This window comes from Parasteatoda tepidariorum, chromosome 7 (assembly GCF_982258835.1).
Source record: "Parasteatoda tepidariorum strain Cologne lab strain chromosome 7, Ptep-v5.0, whole genome shotgun sequence".
In the NCBI taxonomy this organism is placed as follows: domain Eukaryota; kingdom Metazoa; phylum Arthropoda; class Arachnida; order Araneae; family Theridiidae; genus Parasteatoda; species Parasteatoda tepidariorum.
The window spans coordinates 69144037-69150036 of NC_141761.1; positions in this window are offsets into that span (position 1 = coordinate 69144037).

Here is a 6000-nt window from a genome sequence, read left to right on the forward strand (position 1 = left end):
TTGCAAATAAAAGAACTATCAAAATTTAGAGCTACAAAAGAAAGTAGTTTTTATTTACTATAATTACTATTTGAATTCTGCACTTCTGAGGATGTCTAGAAAATTGCAACTGAGTGAAAGTTTCATGATTTTCAGTAATTTCTTTGTCAGACACAAAAACTCAAAGAAAAAAAAAAGACTATTTCAGTTATATGAATTCTAAATGCAAGGTATAAAAAATTTTGAAACCAATATAAGCAATTAAGAATTGAATTATAAAATAATGTTTACTACGATTTAAGAAACTCATAACCTTATTTCACAAACTTTAAATTCTATATTGCACTTTATGTAAATAAACACCATGTTCGCATAAAAAATTATCAATATAGTTTTAATAAAGTCAAGATTTTTTTTTTCATTGCTAAAAAAATTATTCAAGAATTTTATTTTAAAAATGAAATAAGGCTTAGATCAGTAAATGGCTCTATACAAAAATGAAATTTTCCTAGCATATACGTCAGCAGTAGTGAAACTGCTGATTATTAGAAACAATAACTGAATAATTTTGACTATTGGACAATTCACTGCAACTCAGGTAGGTGTGTAAATGCTATTGAAGTACACCTTGACATAATGATAAATCATTTATTTCATAATGGCTAGGCACATATGTCAAATGCATACAAACATACTTACTTCATTTAGATAATACAAAATAAAACTCAAAAATTTTATCTCTGTAAACAAACACTACAATTGAGAAATTTAGTTTCAAAACCAGCTTAATAGATTTGCATAAACTTCAAAGGAACGATAAAAATAAATCTAGTGGAAAAAAAAAAGGTTTGGAAATATGAGGATAATCATCGATTTAAAATAATTATCTAAGTCAAAAATACTCAAGCTTTCAAGTAAAAAATAAATAAAAAATTTGACAACCCATATATTGTTAACTTAACTGTGTAGTTAAGATATGTTACTTAAAAGAAAATCTGAAAATGGTTTTTATTAAATTTCATGTTAAAAACTTAATGTTTTTAACAATTAAATTGTTTATTTAACTAATTAGTTAAACATTTATACAATAAACAGAAAACAAAAGAATCTTGAAAAAATATGCACACACACAAAAATAAAAAAGATTTATTGTTCTGATTAAAGACATGTTGCTGTTGTCTGTTCATTTTTGAAGCTGGTTTTGAAACCAAATATCTTAGCTTTAATAGCCATGAATTTTTTTTTAAAACATTGACTGCAAAATATAAAACATCTTATTAATGGATGATTGATTAGATTTGTATTTGACAGCCAATTTTTAAAAGATGGAAAATAAATCATTTCAACTTGCTAAGATATTTAAATATAAATCTGCATCTCAATGTATTAATATAAATTTAGAGTATAAAAAGGAAGCAAATTAAATATCAGTAGCCACATAAAATAAAATAAGAAATCCAAAAACTCAACTTCAAACCAAACATTGTGTTTCATTCAAAATTTAAGGGAATTCTAAAAGTTTAGTCAAAATGAAAGACAGTGAAAAAATATAAAATAATGAAACACACTTGAAAAAGGGAAAAAATATAATAAAAGAAAAATTACAGGGAATAAACGTTAGATCTGTATATACACCAGGATAAATTGAAACTTGTAAACAGCAAAAAGGAACTATATTACAAGTTGTTAGCATTTGCATTAAAAGACGGCACTCATATTAAGATGAAACGTGTAAAATTAAAACACAAATATAAATTATGTCTATACTACACAATACACAGTTTGATAGATGAATAAACATTTTAATAAAATGATAAAAAGTACTTCATAGAACACATTTATGCTATGACACCATTACAAATTTCTTCTAAACAATATGAAAGATACAACATTGAAATAGTTTGAGCATGCCACATTATAAACAGGCAAAATTTCGCCAAAGACAACATTGCTTCAAGATAGCTAAGTGCACAAGGCTTAAGGGAAAATACAGAAAAATAAGTAAAGAAAAACTGGCGCAGTCATGAATTGTCTTTAATGCCAAATGAGGACATAATAGTAATTCAAAATTAAGGAAAAATTAATCTCTAAATAAAATAATATAACTAAGTATATGAATAACAGGGAATAGTAAATTAGTACTTAACACTTCTTTGGCAGGACTTACAGTAGCATAGTTGCTAGCTTCTGAAAGCTGAAAATATTTTAGCTTTTTTATTTTTCAGCCGAAAACATTAAAGCATTATTATTTTTCAGCCTAAAATATTATCATTGCTATTTACCTTCAAATTAATAACGATTTCTAAATTGGAAAAGTGTTACAAGACATTTTTTTTAAACTTTACTCTAATTTTTTTTTCTCATCTAAAAATAAGTATTTTAAGTACAGTAAAAGCCCATTTTAACGAGAATGCATTGTAGCAAGAAAAGTTATCATTTCAACAAGAAAGCATTGTAATAAGAAAAGTTATCACTTCAACAAGAATGCATGGTAGTCAGAAGAGCAACAAAAGGGCACAGTAGCAACAAAAGTTGCCATTAGAATGAATATCTTGTTAGAAGCAAATGCTAATTTTTAATGCTAAAAAGTCAGTAGAAAAAGTTTAAAATTAAATACACATAAGATTTAATGAAATTTTATTAAAATACAATCTAGAACAGGTGCCTTTACACTAAATTTTATGTAGTTGATTTCTGTTATTGTACTTCAAACACAATATTCCACATGTTTAAATTTATTTCATAGTCAAAAGGCACATTTTTTAAGTCAAATAATTTAAAAACATGTAAAAATGACAAATTTATGTTTCAGTCTTGTTATTATTCTTTTTTTTACAGTTGTTTGTCAGACTAAGAAAGTAAAAACAAACAAAAAATGTGTTTACCAGCAATTCTTGCTGGCATTATTTTCATAATTTTGAACTTTAAAAAAAAAAAAAAAAAAAACTAATAGTTTAACAATTTTTAATGTTATCTCCTAAGATGTTGCCTAACAATTCTCATTGTGACGTATTTGCTTCAATGGGCTTTTACAATGTTTATTTTCTGAGACTTTTAATATTTTACCTTCCTTTAAAAGAACAATAAAAAATTTATAAGGTAAATATTTTCCTCAGAAAAACACTTTAAGCTACTTATAAATGTTTCTGTAAAAAGAAAAATACAATAAAATTTAAACTGCTTAAATTAAAAAAAAGCAATTAGAATAAACAAAATTACTTAAAAATTTTTCTCAATGCTATCAACTTAAAATAATTTATAATTATATTAAAAAAGTTAAATAAATTTAAACCAAATGTTTTTTTTTCATCGGCAAAATCAGAAGCATCAGCATCAATGCCACTACTTATTTATATTAAACCTTTACAAGATACTCTTTAACATTAGTGTTAAATTTAAATAAATAGAAAAGAAATCGGAAGAGATCACATGAAAAAAAAAGTTGGTAGGGAAATACAGAACACAAAGCTCTTAAGAAAATATGGTTGAGATAAAAAATATGAAATTTCTAAGCACACATTAAGAGATCATTAGGTATGATTTGTCTGGGTTTTCTTTTTAATGACAATAAATCACTTAGAGAATTCTAAATTCTTTTTCAAAAGTTACTCTTTAGATGAATTTAAATCAATTATGAGATGATTTAGGATAATGTGCAAGTATGAGTGTGATGAATAAATGCAGGTGTTATAGAGGGAAGAGTTTCAAAATATCCCTATAATCGTCTGATCAGCCTAAGCAATTTTAGATTCACAATGCGCACACAAACACATATATAGCCCCTTCTTATAAATAAATGCTTCTGATATATGAAACATATTTTCCATCTTAAGAAAAATTATAGGCTTAAAATATTTTTAAGCACTGCTTAGGCCGATCACGAAGGATCTATATCTATACAAGAAATATATAATTCAATATTAATGAGATGTTCTAACTAATATGGGAAGAGCCCTTCTCACTATTAGGCTTTCCATTGCTTTTTATTTATTTATTTTTTTTTCATATTTCATAGCAACCCTTATATTTCCCATTTATGAAAAAATGTATTTTCTATATTATTATATATTTATATTAAGTATGGTATTTCAGTGAATATTTCATGTAAGTACTATAATTTTTTTTTTGTCAAAAAGTTACTTTTTTATTCTTCCTATGAAGGATGAAGCACCTAAAATCTTTCTCGTAACGCTATGGCAGAATATATTATAGTTAATATTCGGTTTATGTAGCGAAAGAGAATAAACATTTTACAAATGATCAACAGCTATGTACAAGAACAGGAATTGGCAAGAATAATTAAAAAAGATAGAATTCACCATCCTTCCTTTTTTTCTATTTTGAATTTTTTGCTTCCTTTACGCTTTATAGAGTTTAAAAAATTCAGAAAAGGTGAAATGGTGATATTCCCCTTTCAGACTCTACAGGGGAGACTGCTGACAAGAGCAGAACACCTCTGCTTAGGCACATGTCTTTTATTTATTTGTTTATTTTACTAGGTTGGCTGCCACTCTAAAACTTTTTTTTTAAGAGTGGTAGTCGGCCGCAGCTAATTTTCAGGCCCTAAAAAAACCCTTTATTGTATGGCAGCTCACGTTTCAAGATGAGACACATTAATGCGGCTCCTAAAAATTGTTTATAATTAAAAAAATACGAATTAGAAACTGTAAAACGATTTCTTGGATATATATATATATATTTATTTATATATATTAATTAAAAACGTTTGAAGGAGCAGACTGTCCGATTGCACAAACCCAAAATACGCGCATTGATGTAAACTTTGATTGTTTCAAATCTACTATGCAAGTAACATAGTTACTAAGCAGCCTGCTCCGGACTAGGCTAAATGTATGATGATGGAAATAAAATATCAGTAATCTATAAAGTTTTTCATTTTTGATTATTTTGATCTTTGAGTGCTATAGAAAGCTTCAAAGCTTTTGTACTTCTACTCAGAAAGTCTCACAACTCTTTTAGACAAGCCGACGATGAACTCAGCTTTTTTTTTACAGGTGATGCAAAATGCGAGTAAAATAGATCCAGAGGACAAGTCATACATTTACAGAACCTTACATAGATGAACACGAATCCTTATATGTGAACTTCACCACCCGTTGCAGAAATTAATTAATGAGAAGATTCAAAATGACACATTGAGAAAGGTCGAATTCCAATGGGAGCAAAGTTTCCACCCACACGATACTTTGCTCATTAACTTATTGCGCACTGGCAATTTTTTAAGTCACTAAAAAGTTTTAAATTTTATCATACAACAAGAATCCAAAATCTATACAACATTTCATGCAATTTTTCAAACTGAGCAATTTTCTAATAAAAAAAATTATACAAAGGTATTGTCAACTCTTAATGAAAGAGAAATTAAAACAAAATTTGTCTCTATGAAATTTTGATTTGAAAAAGCTTCGATAATCGTATGAACATTGCAAAATCAATGGAAAGTCACAAAGCAATTAATCTAGTTAAAGCAATATTTTAATAATAATATTTAAAAAAATATTTAGCATTTAATACTTAAAATATATAATTTTTATCATAAATCCTTACAACTACAATACTACCAATAAAATAATAACATAATATTGGAGTTTTAATTATAAAATGACAATTAGAGACTTTATAATAACCAAATTTAAGTAGAATACACTTTTTAATTTATTATACATTTTATTGCATGGGAAACATGCAAAAAACGACAATATATTTGCACAATTTTTTAAAATTTTAATAAAAAAAATTTAACATTTTAGCATATTTTATGATTAAATCGAGAATAATGAATTTATACTTGAACAGTTTTATTTTAGGAAATGAATCAATAAAATAAAAAAAAATCAATATAGTAATAAAAAATATAAAATATTTTTAGAAAATATCAATAATCACTTATGCAAAAAAATGATCAAAAACAGAAAATCATGACAATTGTGTCGAATGAATGACAGTATGCAGGAACATAAAAAAATTTTAAATAAATAATTGCCAATGCTCAATAAAAAA